This window comes from Canis lupus, chromosome 9, assembly GCF_011100685.1.
Source record: "Canis lupus familiaris isolate Mischka breed German Shepherd chromosome 9, alternate assembly UU_Cfam_GSD_1.0, whole genome shotgun sequence".
NCBI lineage: Eukaryota > Metazoa > Chordata > Mammalia > Carnivora > Canidae > Canis > Canis lupus.
Window position 1 is genome coordinate 20,210,199 of NC_049230.1, and position 20,267 is coordinate 20,230,465.

Here is a 20,267-nt window from a genome sequence, read left to right on the forward strand (position 1 = left end):
GCATGGAGCCTCCTTCTCCCTCTGCCTGTCTCTCTCTCTCTCTCTCTCTGTCACTCATGAATAAATAAAAAAATATTTTAAAACAATAAAATAAAAATAAAAAATAAAAGAAAGGGGCATATGTATCACTATGTCACAAATTTTAAAAATATATTGTAACAACTGTATTTCACTGTAATTGGTGTTCATGGTAGTTTTGTGTATATTGCATGCATTCAAATACATCATCCACAAGGCAGCCAAAGGCACCCACAGTGTGAAAAAGGCTAGGAGCTCTGGCTGCAAAGGCAAAGAGAGAAGGGGAAGTTTGTACAGTGGAGATGGAAATGGGGGGTCCTGAGTACCCTGCTTTTTTGAACATGGGAGAGGTTTCCATGTGGCAATACTGCAGGCGCAGAGAAGGGACTCTGAGAGCCAAGGTCCCTGAGGAGGCTGGAGCTATTGGGATGCAGGGCTCAGGTGGAGGGATTAACCACAGGAAACTTTTCCCACAATAAAAGGGAGGAAAGGATGAGTGTAGATAAAAATAAGTGTTTTGGTGGGGTGGCAGTGGGGGGCAGGAAGTTGAGGGGGCTTCTATTTTCACTGTCAAGTAGGAGTAAAGTTATCTGCTGAGAGTGAGAATGACGGGAGACGATAAGGTAGGGAGCAGAAGAGGGCTGACAAGGACAGGGAGAGGGACCACTGGCCCCCCACCAGGTTGTCATGGCAACTGTGGGCGTGGGTGTTCAGCTGCTCAAGTGTAGGAGTCAGAGGGCAGAAAGTCAGCTAGAGCCGGGGCTGGGGTTTTACCAGGAGGATGAGGTGAAGATCAGGGGAAGACAGGAGGGACCTCCTTGTCCAGCAGCTGCTCGGACAAGCAGGTTAAGCAAGAAGGGGCGGCTAGCTTGGAATAAAATCAACATTAGGAGGAAGAATGGGACAAAGGAAAGGCAAAAGTGGAGGTGCAGGAAATGGTAGTATAAGAGGGAGCCCATCAAGTTGAACCTGGGTGGTTCAGTGGTTGGTTGTCTGTCTTCAGCTCAGGTGTGATCCTGGGTCCTGGGACCAAGTCCTGCATTGGGTTCCCCACAGGGAGCCTGCTTCTCCCTCTGCCTGTGTCTCTGCCTCTCTCTCTCTATGTCTCTCATGAATAAATAAATAAAATCTTAAAAAATAAAAGTTTAAGGTTAAGTAGTTCACAGGATGGCAAGTGCTGAAGTCTGTCCATTGCATGAGTGACAAGGAGAGCAGTAAAGGGCATTAGAGCTGAGGACGTCAACTCCAGTCGGGGCCATCCAGATGGATGTAGAAGTCACCTAGGAGGAAAGTGAAATTTAGAGTGGAAGGTCTAGTGGAAGAGTGATTTGGAAATAGGTACATCATTGGAACAAGTGGTAGAAGAGTCTAATGGTGGTGAATAGTGTGTGCCTCGAGGGAGGAGGAGGGCTTTTACAGGAAAGTAAAATAGTAATCGTCTAAAAGCAGCAATAAGGAGGGATGCCTGGATGGCTCAGTGGTTGAGTGTCTGCCTTTGGCTCAGCATGATCCTGGATCCCAGGATTGAGTCCCATATCAAGCTCTCTGCGGGAAGCCTGCTTCTCCCTCTGCCTCTGTCTCTGTGTCTTGCATAAATAAATAAATCTTTAAAAAAATAAAAATAGCAATAAGGAGATAAGAGAATACCTATCCACCATGAGGTGGAGAATGGGGAGACATGCTCCTGCTGTGTAGCCAGGGCTTTAAAAAATAATGAGCTTTTATTAAAGAGGCTGGGGGTGTGTGGGGGGGAATCCCTGGGTGGCTCAGAGGTTTAGCACCTGCCTTTGGCCCAGGGCATGATCCTAAAGTCCCAGGATCGAGTCCCATATCGGGCTCCCTGCGTGGAGCCTGCTTCCCCCTCTGTCTATCTCTCTCTCTCTCATGAAAAAATAAATAAAATCTTAAAATAAATAAATAAAGAGGCTGGAGAGAATCAGACAGTTGTGCCCAAACCTGATCTAAGACAGTGGCTTCCAATCCCGCAAGATAGTCCCCTCCCATGCCCAACCCCAAATGAGAGGCATTGGCGAACCAGCAAAGGCCTATTTGGTTTCATGATAGTGGGGGTGGGGGATCCTGGCATTTGGTACCCAGAGATCAGAGATGCTCAATGTCCTGCAGTGTGCAGGAGAGGAAATGTTTGCCCAGGATGCCCATAGCGCAGTGAGGAACTGTTCTGCCCAGGATGCCCATAGCGAATCCCATCACACACTTTACGGAGGAGGAGGATAGGATTCAGAGAGCTGAGATAAGTATTTAGGTCTTGGAGCTTCTGTAGTCTTGATATTATATTAAGTTCTATGTGTATGTCTGAGGTCACTGTGGTAATTAACGTTGGTTGGCAAATCCAACCCCCTCTCCCTTGTCACATCTCAATGATGGACCTACGGTTGCCTCAGTTCCAGCCACTGGAAGTTAAGCAGAAGTCATGGAGTAAGACTCCTGGGACAACTTTTTCAAAAAGGCTAGTGCAGCTGGAGACCCCTGCCTCCTTTGCTCTGCTCCTAGTCTTCTGCTTGGAACTTGGTCCAGCAGCCAGCTTGTACCCATGAGCATAAAGGCCACACATGAGTGATGGTGGAACACAAAGATCGACAGGCCAGGTGTCCTTGGTGGCTTCCTGATAGATGCCCCAATCCTGGACTGCCCAACTCTGGACTTACCAAGTGAGAAACACAAACTATACTATTTCTTTAGCCTACTGTTAATTGAATGGTCTGTTCATTGCAGCTGAATGTCATAGGGCCAGTTAGCAACAGTTGAGGCCAAAGCCATTTTTTCTCTCTTACAACCTAATAGCCTTTCCTTGATAGCAGCGGTTCTCTAAGTGTGGTTTCCAGACAAGCAGCGTTGCCTGGGAACTTGTCAAAATGCAGAATTTCTAAACTTTTGAAACAGAAACCCTTTATTTTCTAGAGCTTCCACTGTTTTCATATTTATGTTGACATTTTTGGTCCATTTTGTCTCTACTAATGTTTTTTACACTATTAATACATCCCTCCAGCTATGCCAGGCTAGGGTTTTTGGCTAATTAAAACTATGTAGGCAGGGTGCCTGGGTGGCTCAGTTGGTTAAGCACCTGCCCTTGGTTCAGGTCATGATCTTAGGACTCTGGGCTCCCTGCTCAGCAGGGAGTCTGCTTCTCCTCCTTTTGCTCTCCCCTGGCTTGTGCTCTCACTCTCTTGCTCTCAAATAAATAAGTAAAATCTTTTAAAAAACCAACTATTTGGGACGCCTGGGTGGCTCAGGGGTTGGGGGTCTGCCTTCAACTCAGACTGTGATCCTGAGTCCTGGGATTAAGTCCTGCACAGGGCTCCCCACAGGGAGCCTGCTTCTCCCTCTGCCTGTGTCTCTGCCTCTCTCCCTGTGTCTCTCATAAATAAATGAATAAAATCTTTTTTTTAATTAATTAATTTATTTATTAATGAGAGACACAGAGAGAGAGAGAGAGGCAGAGACACAGGCAGAGGGAGAAGAAGGCTCCATTCAGGGAGCCCGACATGGGACTTGATCCCGGGTCCCCAGGATCACACTCCGGGCTGCAGGCAGTGCTATACCGCTGCGCCACCGGGGCTGCCCCTAAATGAATAAAATCTTAAAAAAAACAACAACAACAACAACAACAAAAAACACAGCTATTTAAGCACAACATAATATATAGAGATGTTGAACTATTCACTATGTCATAGACCTGAAACTAATGTAATACTGTGTGTCAGCAATATTCAAATAAAAGCAATATTCAAATAAAAAATTTTGGGGATCCCTGGGTGGCTCAATGGTTTAGCGCCTGCCTCGGCCCATGGAGTGATCCTGGAGTCCCGGGATCCAGCCCCGCATCAGGCTCCCTGCATGGAGCCTGCTTCTCCCTCTGCCTGTGTCTTTGCCTCTCTCTCTCTCGAATAAATAAATAAAATCTTAAAAAAATTTTTTTTAAACAAGACTACTTAGGAGGTTTATTACAATTAAATGTAAGGGACCCTGGATGGCTCAGCGGTTAAGCTCTGCTTTCAGCTCAGGGTGTGATCCTGGATGTGATCCTGGAGCTCAGGGATCGAGTCCCACATCGGGCTCCCTGAGGGGAGCCTGCTTCTCCCTCTGCCTATATCTCTGCCTCTCTCTCCCTCATGAATAAATAAATAAAATCTTTTTAAAAATTAAATTTAAAAGGTTTAAAGAATTAATTAAAAATTGGGATGTTTGGGTGGCTCAGCGGTTGAGCATCTGCCTTTGGCTCAGGTCGTGATCCTGGGATCTGGGGATTGAGTCCTGCATCGGGCTTCCTGCGAGTAGCCTGCTTCTCTCTCTGTCTATGTCTTTGTCTCTGTCTCTCTCTGTGTCTCTCATGAATAAATAAATTAAAAATCTTTAAAAAAAAAAAAAAAGGACTTGTACACCCAATGTATATAATCTCTACACCCAATGGGCGCTCAAACTCATAACCCTGAGATCAAGAGGCAAATGCTCTACCGACTGAGCCAGCCAGGCACCCCTCATCTTTTAGCACTTGTTATGAATAGTTCTTGTTTGTGTGTTTTAGAGCTCCTGTTTTCTTAGTCCTGGCCTGCCTGCCCCCCTGGGTCCTTACCTCTCAAGTTTAAGACTGGCTGTTGACTGGAGAGCCTGCAGATCTCAGGAGATCCCTTTGTGCAGGTTCTCAATGGCAATTCTGTGACTGTTCTGAGCATTCCCAAGTTAAAACTGTCAGAGTCCCATCCCTGACTCACTTCGTCACCACCTATAAACTATTAGTGATAGAAGGAAGTCAGCTAGTGTGTTTTCTGGATTGATCAAGACCAAACAGGCTGAAGCAGTGCTCCCTGGTTGAATCACCCTGTAATCAAATAAGGAGCTGACAAACAAAAGAGCCCTGGAAAGAATCTGTGTCCACTTCCCTCTGCCGCAGCTCCTCCGTGACCCAGAAACGATACATAGCTTAAGGTGGTTTTTCTGTTAATCACAGGTTGAGGCAAAGTCATTCTCAAACTGTTCTCACGTGTTGGAATCAAAGCAATTTATTTTTTTTTAATTTTTATTTATTTATGATAGTCACAGAGAGAGAGAGAGAGAGAGAGAGAGAGAGAGAGAGGCAGAGACATAGGCAGAGGGAGAAGCAGGGTCCATGCACCGGGAGCCCGACGTGGGATTCGATCCCGGATCTCCAGGATCGCGCCCTGGGCCAAAGGCAGGCGCCAAACCGCTGCGCTACCCAGGGATCCCATCAAAGCAATTTAAATCTTATCTTCCCGGGGCAGCCCGGTGTGGCTCAGCGGTTTAGCACTGCCTTTGGCCCAGGGCAGAATCCTGAAGACCCGGGATCGAGTCCCACATCGGGGTCCCTGCATGGAGCCTGCTTCTCCCTCTGCCTGTGTCTCTGCCTCTCTCTCTCTCTGTCTCTAATAAATAAATAAAATCTTAAAAAAAAAAAAATCTTATCTTCCCTCATCTGAATTGACATCTGTGTGACATGTTTCCTCCTCCTTGGTGTATTTTAGAAATGTTTGAGGGTATAGAGAAAAAGATGTTAGACTCTGGTAGCCTTTGCTTTGTTAATGTAGAGATGCCTTTTATCTTTTTTTTAAAATATTTTATTTTTAAGTCATCTCTACATACAACATGCAGCTCAAACTCACAACCCCGAGATCAAGAGTCACATGATTCACCGAATCCCCTACACACCCCAAGGTGCCTTTTTTTAAAGGAAGAAATAAAACTGTCTTTATTTACAGAAGATATAAGGCATGATTATATGTAGAAAATGCTAAGGAATCTACAAAAAGCTATGAGAACTAATAAGTAAGTTTAGAAAGATTACAAGATACACATAAGTCAATCACAATTTTTAATTAGAAAAAACTTTTAAATTATTTTTAATGTGGTAAAATATACATAGAATTTACCACTTTAATCATTTTTTTAAAATTTTTATTTATTTATGATAGTCACAGAGAGAGAGAGACAGGCAGAGACATAGGCAGAGGGAGAAGCAGGCTCCATGCACCGGGAACCCGATGTGGGATTCAATCCCGGGTCTCCAGGATCATGCCCTGGGCCAAAGGCAGGCACTAAACCGCTGCGCCACCCAGGGATCCCTCACTTTAGTCATTTTTAAGTGTATGGTTTGGTGCCATTAAATACATTCACGCTGATGTACAACCATCAAGATGACTTCTTAACACATAAAATTTTTCATCAATAAATATGTTATATGTATATGATGTATATATGAATTGAAAATGGAATGGGGAAGCCTTGTGTTTTATTTGCATTTCTACTTCAAGATGGAATAAACTGTAAGAACTGAATTATATGTATAACTAACTTAACAGGCAGCTTGCATGTGGTAGTATCAGATTCACACTATCTTGGCAAGACAGGGAAAAAACTAATATTTTAATGGGAGAGGACACACTTTATTCTCTGTAATATAATAATCTCTACCAAGTTCAAACATTATAACATCAAAACATACTTATTGCAGTAAATATAGAAAATATAGGCAAATGGGAAAAATAACCCAGAAGGATGGGATATTATTGATATTGACCTTTTAGGAATTCATAACCCTGTACCTTTCAGTATTTGAGGACTTAAATAATATTAGTTGGTGCGTGGGTTCATTATAAGCCACAATTAGCTGTCTTTTGTTCAGTAGCATCTCAGGGTGACTATTGAGTTTCTGGCAATAACAGATCCATAGGTTTTACTTCTTGTTTTATTTGAAAGAAAATCTTATGAGGGATTCATTTTATGTGTGTCTGGGTTTGGCTTTTTCCCCTCCTAAATGATGTGTTTGTTACATCAGCTGGTTACGCGTACGTATGGCATAAGTATATCTGAGGTCTTTTCTGACCTTTGAATTGGAAGAGACTTGATTAGACCAGGTGTAATTTACACTCCTAGGTGATCGTTAGAACTAGATAGTGCAAAAAGTCTGATAAAGAGAATCTGGCTTCTATTCACTCTGAAAGAGAGGTATTAGTGCCAAGTGGTAAAGTGCCAATGGTAAACTCCTTATCTGCACTAGTGGAGGGCTGGTATCGCACACATGGCCCTGGAGCGGAATATCCCAATGGCTTCTGTGTCCTTTAGGAATGCAGCACGATCTTAGAATAACAGACTCTTTGATTAAGAAGTTCAACTCCCTTATTTTTACAAACCCTCAAGCCCCTAATCAGACACAGGTGCTCTCCTCCTGGTTTTTCTCTTTTACCTTGTCCAACCTCCATTATTGCTCTGATCATGAAGCAACATGAAGAGTCATTTACATTAACTCATGAACAATAGATTGAGACATTCTTCAGCCTGTCTCTATCTTGTTCATCTTGTTGTCTTCAGCATTTAGCACAGTGCCTGGACCTTACTAGCTTCTCAATAAGTATTTGTTGAGTGAATGAATGATGAGGCCAAGGCCCAGGGACAGGGAGTGACCTGCCCAAGATCACAAATCTAGTTAGGAATGTTCTGAGAAGTAGGTTATGATAGCATTTTAATTATATTGCATTACTCAAAAGCACATAGTGGGAGGCCAGAATTGGGCTGGATCTTGGAACAAAACTCTAGGGACTAGTTATTCACAGAATTGGAAATTCATATGGCAGTCCACACAGCATCAAGAGTTGACTCTGAGGTCCATCTCAAGAAGTGTTTTTGGGGCAGCCCAGGTGGCTCAGCAGTTTAGCGCCGACTTCAGCCCAGGGCCTGATCCTGGAGACCCGGGATCGAGTCCCACGTCAGGCTCCCTGCATGGAGCCTGCTTCTCCCTCTGCCTGTGTCTCTGCCTCTCTCTCTGTATGTGTCTCTCATGAATAAATAAACAAAATCTTAAAAAAAAGAGGTGTTTTTGGTACCTTAGAGTTTTGCTTTTCTTATTAATACTCTACCAGTTAGGGATCCCTGGGTGGCACAGCGGTTTGGCGCCTGCCTTTGGCCCAGGGTGTGATCCTGGGGTCCCGGGTTCGAGTTCCGCTTCGGGCTGCCTGCGTGGAGCCTGCTTCTCCCTCTGCCCGTGTCTCTGCCTCTCTCTCTCTCTCTCTCTGTCTCTCATGAATAAATAAATAAAATCGTAAAAAAAAAAAGATTAAATGGTTTTCAAATCCATATGTTAATTTTTTTCTGGGGAGGTTCATAGCAGATTCCCAGAGATCCATGAATCAGCAAAGGTTAAGAACCATTGCCGTAGGGCACAGCAGAAAGAGTGCATGAATTTTTAGGATCCTTGTTGTTCACATGGCAGGGATATAAATGGAGTATGACAGTGCTGTAATGATCAGTTTGGTGGCTTGGGGCCTATGGATTAACAGGTGTTGTATCACCTGACAATAGTTGTTATCCGAAGGCATATCCACACACATGGATTAGAGGTAGTGGCCAGAAACCTGCTGAACGAGCAGGGGACAACTACAATGCCTACAGAGAAATGAATACTGTGTGTCCAAAAGAACATGGCTGGTTGGAATAGACCAGTCACCGTGAGGAGATTCCTGAACACAAGCAGAGTATTATAGTGCTTTTAGAGCTGATTCCGTTTACAGTTCATAAGAGAGCCAGGCCATAAGGATTTCCAAGAGCCACAGGAGGCTTCAGTTAAAGTTGTTCCCTGGCTCTGGGTGGGGGACCCCCTTAATTGTATTGCCTATGGTTATGTCCTAGAAGCAGAGGTAGGAGTCAGTCTCCCTGAGCCCCTAAACACTATGATGTTCTACTCTACTCATCCTTTGCATGAACCTCAGGGAACCTGGTATTTTTTCATACCAGTGGTCTCTGGGACTCATTTCCATCCTTAGGGTCCAGGCTGATGGGTATGCTCAGAATAGTGACTTTTCCAGAACTGGAATCTAAGTGGGCAAGAGAAGGTTTTGGGAGTCAGTGCCCTGTAGGTTCATGAATCCTAAGCAAGAATGGGCCATAGGGATCCCTGGGTGGCGCAGTGGTTTGGCGCCTGCCTTTGGCCTGGGGCATGATCTTGGAGACCCGGGATCGAATCCCACGTTGGGCTCCTGGTGCATGGAGCCTGCTTCTCCCTCTGCCTGTGTCTCTGCCCCCCTCTCTCTCTCTCTGTGTGACTATCATAATTTTAAAAAATTAAAAAAAAAAAAAGAATGGGCCATAAAGGGAGTGGGAGTCCTCAGACAGAATTTCAGGTAAAGGAAAGGAAGATGGATTGTTTTCAAGTCTTTGGGCAAGATTTGGGGGCGTCTGGCCCAGTGTTTTCCTAGAGTTTGTGGTCCCTTGAGGCTCTTTCTCACTCCTCACCACCTCCTCCCGGCCATCTCTTGATGGTGGCTGTGATCCTGGAGCAAGGCAAACTACCAAGCTAGTTGTTTTAGAGGAACACATCCAGGCAACTTTGTTTTACCCTGTAGATGACCTCCAGCTGTGCTGGGTCTGACTGCTCCCTCTTCCCAGCTCACTTTCCAGATCAGGCCTTGAAACTGCCCTACCTTCTGCTGAGTCTATGTTCTGGGGCAGGTGTCTACAGATCCAATTCATGATTCATGACTATTATTTGATATTGTAGGAAGTAAAATACTCGTTGTCACTCGTTTGTTTCCATTCAGGTGCTAATGGACTATCGTATAATGTATCTGTTGGGAATATTTCCAAAGGATCAAATATCAGAAATTCAGCAACATCATGCCATTTGGTTCCTTGATACCATAGCTACTCCGTGTAAGAATCTTGGGATATCTTTTCTTATGTCATGCATAAAAGAAATTGAAAAAATTCATTTCTAAAGGTGCAGAAAGGACATCTCACTCCCCCTCCCTTTGCCCCTCTTTTTGAAAACTGACTAGGATTAAAGTCACAATATTCCTGATCTATAGGCCAATGTGGTTAACACATGAATTTATCCTGGGGTAGACTATTAACTGATTGTGTGGCAAGTCTTTTATTTATTTTACTATTTATTTTTTAAGATTTTATTATTAAGTAATCTCTGTACTCAACTTGGGGCTCGAATTTACAGTCCCAAGATCAAGAGTCACATGCTCTATGGACTGAGCCAGCCAGTTTGTCTTTTAACGTCTTCTTGTTAAAGGAAAGGCAGGGAAGAGAAGCTATGACCTTGACATCATTCTCTCATTTGTTCAACAAATGTTTGTTGAACAGCTACAATGTACCAGGACCTGTGGTGGTTAGTGGGATGCAGAGATAAAAGATGCCATCCCAGCCCACAAGAAATGCATAGAAAGACCAAGTATAGAAGACAGAGAAGTGAACCATTAGTTGGAATATAGGGGGCAATTGCTAGAAGAGCAGGAACAGAGTGCAGTATTCCCTGAGGAAGGTCATTGCTTCTTCCAGTGGGAAAGCAGTAACCCCTCATTGTTTCACTATCGTTTTTAATCATTGTTACATTTCTACCAGAAGAAAAAAAAATCTGGCTTATCTCTCTAGCTCCCATAACTTAAAACATTTAAAAATTATCTGGGTGGCACCTGGCTGGCTTGGTTGGTAGGGCACGTGATTTGATGTCATGGTTGTGAGTTCGAGCCCTATGTTGGGTGGAGAGATTACTTAAAAAAAAATTTTTTTTTACTTAAAAAATCTTAAAAAAAAACCTTTTAAAATTATTATTATTATTATTATTATTATTAAAAACTTTAAAATTACTGTAGGTAGGAGTATTTGTAAAATGTATTCTTTTTTTAAAGATTTTATTTATTTATTCATGAGAGACACAAAGATAGAGGCAGAGACATAGGCAGAGGGAGAAGCAGGCTTCCCGCAGGGAGTTCCAAGCAGGACTTGATTCCAGGACCCCAGGATCACGACCTGAGACAAAGACAGATGCTCAACCACTGAGTCACCCAGGTGCCCCTGTAAAATGTATTCTTTACTCCTCTCTTTTCTTTTTCTTTCTTTTTTAAAGGTTTGTTTGTTTATTTATCTATTTATTTATTTATGAGACACAGAGAGAGGCAGAAACGTAGGCACAGGGAGAAGCAGACTCCCCATGGGGAACCTGATGCGGGACTCTATCCCAGGACTCCAGGACCATGCCCCCAGCCAAAGGCAAACACTCAACCACCAAGCCACCCAGGTGTCCCTACTCCTCTCTTTTCTTAAGTGGAATATACTGAATGAAATTCAATCTTTTTGGGATGCCTAGGTGGCGCAGGGCAGGATCCCAGGATATGGGATTGAGTCCCACATCGGGCTCCCTACTGGGAGCCTGCTTCTCCCTCTGTCTATGTCTCTGCCTCTCTCTGTGTGTCTCTCATGAATACATAAATAAAATCTTAAAAAAAAAAAAAGTAAATTCAATCTTTTCTTGTTGACTCAAGGCATGGGTATGAACACCAGCCTTTACACAGACTCCTTTGAGGTGTGTTCATCCTTAAGCCAGGTGGCCCCTTCCTTATAGCTTTTTTGTAGTTTTTCTGTCTCTTTTCTCTTTATTGGGGTAATAGCCATGGTCCTAACTGCTTTTACTTTAAAGCCTTTTAGTACCTCTAGGAGTGCCTGGGTAGCTCAGTCTGTTAAGCATCTGCTTCTTGCCTGGATCATGATCCTGGGGTCCTGGGATCAAGCTCTCTGCTCGCCAGGAAGTCTGCTACTCCCTCTCCCTCTACTCCTCCCCCCCACTTGTGCTCTCTCTCTCAAATAAAATCTTTTTTTTTTTTTTTAAAGAACTCTTTAAAAAGTCCCTAGTACCCCTCTCCTTTCTCCTTGCAAATTTATATTGGTCTAGGAATTCATACATCTAAATAGGTTAGACTTGTTGTTTTTAAACTTTTGTTTAAAATAAGAGTGATTAGGGGCACCTCGATGGCTCAGTTGGTTGAGTGTCTGCCTTTGGCTCAGGTCATGACCCAGGGTCCTGGAATGGAGCCCCAAATGAATCTGTGAATGGAGCCCCAAGCCAAACACCCAGTCTAGCCCCTCACCCATTCCTCTCCTTCTGCCCCTACCCCTGTTCCTGCTCTCACTCACTGTCTCGAGTAAATAAATAAAACTCTTAAAAAAAAAAAAAAAGAGTGAGTAGACTATGAGTCAAGACTTGATGGCCTCACCTATGGGTGAAGTATCTAATTTTAAGTATGTGAACTTGGCTATCCAGAGTGCCCTCTTTGTCCTTTTCCTTCTGCTTGGTACTTACATTCTTTTGAGGGATGTCTCTGAATCCCCACCTTGTATCAGACAGTAGCAATACGGCAATAAACAGGTCAGTCCTTGTCCATAAGGAGTAAAAAACAAAACCAAAAACGTAAAATAATAAAGTGTGATGACATTTATGGCAAAGAAAATACAGGATACTTTCTAGAACCTGTGGAACATCCATGGAGAAGCCAGAAATCTTCCCTGGAAGTGACATGTAAGTGACCTGGAGGATCAGTTAGGAGTCAGACAGATGAAGGAAGTGGAGTGAGGAGGAGAGATCCCAGAGAAGACAGGTGGTGAGGGCTGGGAAGCCAGAGTGGATGGTTGAAGGACCTGGGGGAAGCTCACATGGCTGGAGTGAAGAGAGCCAATGAGAGGTGTGGCACAGAACTGGACAGGGACTGGTTCTTCTGGAGGGACCATCTTCCAGGTGAGAGAACACACGTCATGGCAGATGTCTGAGGAACTACTCTAGTCTCACCTTCAGTTGAAACACTGGAGGCCCCAAATTCCCAGAGGATCTTAGGTTTTATTTGCCTAAGTGCTTTGAGGAAATAAAGAAATGTATTCATGAAATTTAAAAAATGTTAAACCTATCTATTTTTGTATTTCCTGTATTTGCAGAAATTAGTTCTGAAGTGAAAGTTGGTTTCATATATAACTTTTGGGAATGAGACTTTTCACAAATGCTTGTTTTTAAACAATAACTCTTTTTTAAAAATAAACAACAAGATTATGTTTGGAGGATGTTAAGAAAACAGAAGTTCTTTATTATTATTATTTTTTAAAGCTTTATTTGTTCATGAGAGATACAGAGAGAGAGGCAGAGACATAGGCAAAGGGAGAAACAAGCTCCCCATGTGGAGCCCGATTCAAGACTCGATCCCAGGACCCTGGAATCATGCCCTGAGCCGAAAGCAGATACTCAACCTCTCAGCCATCCAGGCATCCCTCTTTATTATTTCCTACATATAGAAATAGGTTTATGAAGTTTAGGCTACGATGTGTAACTGAATATGACATCTAATTGCTTGTGTAAGAGATTATGCAACTCCCTTATGAGGCGTTAGTTCTTAAGTTAGCTACAGGGAAATTGGCCTTTTCTATTATCTTCAGTGAATCAGAGTTAGATGCAGATGTGAAATCACTTATGATTGACTTACTTAACCTTACCATTGAACCCAAAGCAATTTTGTTTCAACCATGTTTAAATTTAAATTACAGTGCAAGCTTTTACATCTGTGGTAGATTATTGCACCAGTAGCCCCTAGTGAACCCTGCCTCCCAGTATTCATGCCCTTGTTGTAGCTCCCTCCAGACTTGACTCTGGGCTTGGCCATAAAACTTGCCTTGGCCAATATGCATGACACAAGCACAGGAGGGTCGGGCTTGTGCCCTGGCTTGTCCTCTGGAACACCATCCTGGAGTGCTATGCAAGGAAGTGGGTCTTGTCCACTGGAGGTTGGAAGGTCATGAGGAAGAGAGCTGAGGCTCCTCACCCAGCACCAATTGCCAGACATGTGAATGAGGCCAACTTGGATTTTCCACCTGTTCCAGCCATCTGTAATAGCCCAAGTGAGCCAGAGGAGACCCGCAGAAGAATTGCCCAATCGACTCACACAATCAAGAGAAATAGTAAATCAGTATTTTATGCCTCTACGGTTTTGCAGTGAATTTTATGTAGCAATATGTAACAGAAACAATGTCCTTTTACATTATTCAAGTTTCACTTTAAAGGCAGGCTGAGATAGAATTATGAACAATGGGTGGATGGTTTACTTAAATTGCTCTGTGGGAGGTGGAAAAAATCATACACATGGAATGGGATGGCTTATTTCGATCTGCTGGTAAAGTACATTTTAAGTTAATAAGTAAGATAAGTTAAGATCCACCAGATCTTTTTCTAATTTGAAACTTGTTGGATCACACTACTATAAATATTCTGGTATATATTATAAATTCTTTTTAAGAGCATTTTCTCACATAAGTAATGCATTCTCAGGGCATCTGCCTGGCTCGGGGAGTGGAGCATGGGACTACTGATCTCAGGGTGATGAGTTTGAGCCCTATGACAGGTATAGAAATTACTTAAAAACAAAATCTTTTTAAAAACATTTTATTTATTTGACAGAGAGCGAGCAAGCATGAGTGGGGAGAGGGGCAGAGAGAGAAGCAGACTTCCCACTGAGCAGGGAGCCCAACATGGGGTTTGCTGGGATCATGACCTGAGCCACAGGCAGATGCTTAACCGACTGGCCACGCAGGCACCCCAAAAATAAAATCTTAAAAAAAGAGTAATGCATTCTCACTAAAGAAAAATAGAAACAGTTGAAAAATTGTAAAATAAATATATTTTATTTATTTATATTTTATAAATATTTATTTATATTTTATAAAATAAAAAAATAAATTAAGCAGTATCTCATAATCCAGACATCTATTGGTAATCATTTCAGTGTATTTTGTGTAACATTTTTTTCCTGTGCTCCATTTAATGCTTTTTCATGCTTAATTTAGGCTGCAGGGGGAAAGGTGAATGTGGATATTAAAATGGGGCATGAGGTGGTGGAGAGACTCCTGCATTGTTGGTACAATAAAGTAGCTCGATTATTTTGGTCACAGAAAGGTAAACATTTAGTAAAATTGCACATACACAAGTGAGTGAGCTGCACATAGCTGGTGAAGGCCACATAAGCCCTGTGGATTGTGCCAGCATCAATTTCCTGATTTTACTATCATACTATCGTTATGCAAATTAACATAGGGGAGGCCTGGGTGAAGGGTACAGGAGACCTCCTGTACATTTCCTTTCACTTTCCTATAAATCTATCATTATTTCGAAAAAGAAAATCAACCTGTAGCTAGAGTCTTATGCTGTACATTTTCACTTTATATGTATATTATATATGTGACATATTTTTTCATATTTAACAGAAAGAGAAGATCCAAGTTTCATATCCATGTCTTGTTTAAAAAATGAACCAAAAAAGTTTCTCTTGAAATATTTCAAAGTTAACTGTGAAGAAGAGGGTACATATTTTTTTTTATTTAAAAAATGTGGGGGGTGCCTGGTGGCTCAGTCGTTTAAGCATCTGCCTTCAGCTCAGGTCATGATCCTGGCATCCTGGGATCAAGTCCTGCATGGGGCTCTTTGCTCTGTGGGGAAGCTTCTCCCTCTCCCTCTCCCTCTGCTGCTCCCCTGCTTGTGCTCTTTCACTATTTCTCTGTCAAATAAATAAATAAAATCTTTTTTAAAAATTAAAAAAAATAAATTTTTGAGGGTATATATTTTAAAATCTGTTATTTCTTGGAACTTAATTCTTGCCAGAATGCCTGAACATTCTATAGAACACCTGGGGTTGTACTTGAGAGTATTAGAAAAGGAAATTACATGACAAAAATACAAGGATAACACTAACAAAATAATGTGAAATTATGCATGTGGTGGACTGGAGACAGGAGATTGTTGTGGTTGAGCGTGGTGAGGATACCCCGGGTATCCCTGGTCAGGAATGATCTTGAAGGTTTTGGGGGAGGGAGGGAAGTGGGATAGTCTGCTGGTCCGGGGCAGCTCAGGTCAGGGCAGGGCAGGCCATGGTGCTGGAGAGCAAGACGGTAAAGAGAAGACTGCCTGCGTGGGCAGCAGCATCTAAGAATCCACTTTTGGGAAGGAGTGGCAGGACATAGGCTAGAGTTCTGATAGCAGACGCTGCCAAATACTGGTTTGCAGAGAGCTAGGGAACAGGAGGGAAGAGAAAGAAGCGGGTGGGGGCAGGGGTGCAGTGCCATTCTAGGTGAAAAGTCCAGAAAGGGCAGGCTGGTGGCTATAGTTTCCCAGCTGGCCTTCAGGGGTTCCCCTTTGCTCAGAGGATAAAGTCCAAACTCTACATGGCAAAAAAGGCCCTGCATGACCTGGCGGGTCTTGGAATATCAACCTGACCTTGTCTCCTGCAGCTCTGGTCCTTTATCCCATTGCCTAGCATTCCCTCTGGATGTCAACACATTAACTCCTCCCCTGCGCACAAGGCCCAGCTAGCTTCTCTCCGGGAAGCCTTCTCTAGGTTGGGCCATAACCCTTTTTTCCTGCCTTTGGCTTTCCCTCAGCTCCAGGTGGGCTCTAGTGGCGTCATTTGCCTGGTGTGAGCTTCCTCTCCCCAGAGGACAGGAAGGAGGTGGTTGAGCCGCAGAAGAGAAGTAAACTCCATCTCACACTTCCCTGCCAGCAAGGGCCTTACTGCATGCTCGCCCCCTACCTTCTCTTATGTCTCCACTTGGAAACCTTCCCTCAGAATTCAAGACCCTGTCAATGATCGTTCCTCTGTGTGACTCCCACACGGGCCTCCCATAGTCTTTCATTCTTGCTAACACTCAATAAATATTTACTGAGCACACACTGTTGAGATCCTGCTGATGTGTTCTTACCACCTTAACTGTCACTTTGCTGCGTAGATGTCTCAGGCTGTGAATTTCTTGAAATTTCGGGACCTTAGCTTAAGCACCCAGGTATCAGGCAGCCCAGGTGGCTCAGTGGTTTAGCACTGCCTTCAGCCCAGGGTGTGATCCTGGAGACCCGGGACCAAGTCCCACATCAGGCTCCCTGCATGGAGCCTGCTTCTCCCTCTGCCTGTGTCTCTGCCTTTCTCTCTGTGTCTCTTGTGAATAAATAAATAAATCTTAAAAAAAAAAAAAAAACACCCAGGTATCCCCAGTTCCTGGAAAGGGTTCAGGCACACAGTAGGCCTTGATATATTTGTTTTAAAAATGAACTCATGAGGACGCCTGGTTGGCTCAGTGGTTGAGCATCTGCCTTCGGCTCAGGGCATGATCCCAGGATCCGGGATCGAGTCCCACATCCGGCTCCTTGCAGGGAGCCAGCTTCTCCCTCTGCCTGTGTTTCTGCCTCTCTCTGTGTGTGTGTATTTTCATGAATAAATAAATAAAATCTTAAAAAATAATAAAATAAAATAAAAATCAACTCATGGGGTGACTGGGTGCTGGGTGGCTCAGTTGGTCAAGTGTTCAAATCTTGATCTCAGCTCAGGTCTTGATCTCAGGGTCGTGAGTTCAAGCCTCGAGCTGGGCTCCACGCTGGGTGTGGCACCTAGTTAAAAAATAAAAATTAAAAATGAGGGGCACCGGGGATCCCTGGGTGGCTCAGCGGTTTGGTGCCTGCCTTTGGCCCAGGGCGCGATCCTGGGGTCCCAGGATCGAGTCCTGCGTCGGGCTCCTGGCATGGAGCCTGCTTCTCCCTCCTCCTGTGTCTCTGCCTCTCTCTCTCTCTCTCTCTCTCTATGTCTATCATAAATAATAAATAAATATATATTTTTTAAAAATAAAAATAAATAAAAATGAGGGGCACCTGGGTAGCTCAGTGGTTGAGCGTCTGCCTTCAGCTCAGGTCATGATCTCAGGGTCCTGGGATCGAGTCCTACATCAGGCTCCATGCAGGTAGCCTGCTTCTACCTCTGCCTATGTCTGTGTCTCTCATGAATAAATAAAAATCTTTAAAAAATAATAAAATGAATAAGCTTTATTACAAAGGAAATTTGTTTCCAAGGAGTTCCTAAATCCTTAAGGTTGGAAAACACAATAAAGGTCACGTCATCTATCTCCTAGGCCCCAAACATTCCAGGCTGAGTCATCATGCAGAATGTGCCTGAGTTCAGTAAAGTCCATGGCTGCTCATTCCACCTGAGGACAGCAGCAATTGTGTGGATGTTCTTCCAGATGCAGAGCTGCAACCTGCCGCTTCGTATGTCCCGCTACTGGCCCCTATTCTGCTCCCTGGAGTGTCACAGAAGAGCCCTTCCCTCAGGCAGTTGACAGCCACCATATATTTGGCAGTTAATGCATCTCTTCCTAAGTTTTCTCTTTCCAGGGGAGAAAGGACCACTGCCTGGCTGTGTGACGCTAAGCCTCACTTCCCTTATTTGTAAAAATGCAGATAAGACAGTGCCTATTTATATAGTGGTTGTCAAAATTAAATGAGCTCAGATATGTAAAGTGCTTAGAACAGTACTTGGTGTATATTAAATGCTCAATATTGATTTCAATATTATTTCATATTATATTTTACATATACTACTTAAAATTGAACAGAATTACAGGGGCACCTGGATGGCTCAGTGGGTAGAGCATGAGACTCTTGATCTCAGGGTCATGAGTTCAAGCACCATGTTGGGTGAGGAGCTTATATAGTTAAAAAAAAAAGCAGAATAATAAAACATGATCACATGCAAAAATTATATTAATATACTGTAAATATTATATAAGTTAATTATATTATATATTCTATTCCATACCCCCAATAAAATTGGAAACTCCCTTAGGTAGGGTTCATTATGAAGCGTGACGGGCAACTTGTTTTCTATTTTTAATGAACACTTAATTAATGAACAAAATGAACAACTGTCTACCAGACCTTAATTTGGCCCTGATCGTTCGTATATACTGCTTTGAGATTTTCTGATCGTTCTCTGTGGTGTTCTTTCATTTAGGGTGACCAGCCATCCCAGTTTTCTCAGGATTGAGGGAATGTGGGAATTTTAGTTAAAACTGAATCTGAGGGTGTTCTCAAGACTTGGAGCTTTCAGTGCTAAAACAAGGATGAGCTGATCACCCTATTAATAACTCATAACAGATTTGAGGACTGGAGGGATGAACTGCCTACCTCTGGAGTCCATGGCCAGGGTCACTACTATAGCAATGCCAGAGATACAAGGAGGTTATTTCCATCTGGGTCTCACAGGGGAGTTAGACCTTGACTAGCCGAGGCTGTAACTTTGCAAGAAACTCGATTTTACCAATTCGCGTTGTGGTGACCAGGCCCTAGGACATTTCATTGAAACTTATAAATGATGGATTAGAAAATCGGAACATCATTTTATTTTTAAAATTTTAAAATATTATTCATTTGTGTATGTGTGTGTGTTTGTGTGTGTGTGTGTGTGTGTGAGAGAGAGAGAGAGCTCGCATGAACAGGGGCAAGCAGCAGAGGGAGAGGGAGGCTGATCAGGGGCTCGCTTGATCCCCAGGACTCTGAGATCACGACTCAGAGCTGAAGGCAGACGCTCAACCAATTGAGCCACCCAGGTGGCCCCGGAATGTCACTTTAAAATGTCCCCATGACTTTCCTAGGGCAGCAGCCCCTTACCTGCTTGATATCCAAGAGGGATGGAGAGTGAGTGAGTGGTGGAGACTGGCCTTCCTGGAAGGTATACTGGTGTTACTGGTGTTGGATTTGAGTTGACCCCCCCCCCTCCCCGCCGCAGAGAGCCCCTTGCTAGGGAGATGGAGCTTGCTGGCGACCAGCAACCAGCGGAGACCACAGATGAGGCTAAGTAGAGGCATCTGTGCTTACCATGAGCTCCCGATCCAGCCTTGAGCTCATCCTCTCTTTGCCTCATCCTGTTACACCTCCCAAAATGACAATCCTAAGTTCTAGAATCACTTATACCTTCTATTTCTATTATAAAGTGCTTCCTGAAACTGGATCTCTGTCCCTGGGTCCCATCACACTGGTGTTCTGGGAATATTACCTTGAAATGGCTGATTTTTTCTTATTTTTTTAGTCAGAGGTTCCTGTTCTGGGCACAGTCTTTCTCTGCAGCTTCTCTGCAGCCGCCCTCCTCTCTCATCGGGACAGTTACTTCTGTGCTTGCAGTCTCTCAGACCATGGATTTTTCACCACCAGCACCACCTGCTGCCCTGATTCCCAGGGGCCCTCCTCCCTTTCCACCTGGCCTCCCCGCTGCCCTCTGGTTGACATACTCCGCTTTGCTGGTGGCCAAGAACTGGGAGGGGCTGCCCGCTGGCCTGGGGGGGATGGGTGATCTGGAAATAGCCGTGGGGGAGGGGCCTGGCTTTAAAGCTGGCATTAGGGTGTCTGTGCTGGTAGTATATAGCCCTCCGCAGACAGTCAAAAAAGGGAGGTATCTTTGCAGATCCAGCCCTCCCTTCCAAGGAGGCCCACCTGCACAGCGTATCCTCTGCTCTGGGTTGGTGACTATACTCCTATCCATACAAACCTTTTATTCTGGACGACCCGGGGCTTCCTCCCCAAGGCTCCACACCCTTTAACTGGGTCTGCCAAAGGAAGGCCCTGGGCTTGTGGCTTAGAGGGGTTCACATATAGCAGC

At 43.9% G+C, this 20,267-nt stretch overlaps 1 long non-coding RNA gene across 1 annotated transcript; it reads right to left on the minus strand.

The window, feature by feature from the left end:
- Positions 1–1,173: 1,173 nt before the first annotated feature.
- On the minus strand, positions 1,174–19,866 carry LOC111097350. Its single transcript, XR_005364025.1, has 3 exons — positions 19,490–19,866; positions 19,283–19,336; positions 1,174–1,298 (listed from the first exon to the last, which is right to left on the minus strand). It is a non-coding gene; the product is annotated as an uncharacterized LOC111097350 (long non-coding RNA).
- Between the last annotated feature and the right edge of the window lie 401 nt (positions 19,867–20,267).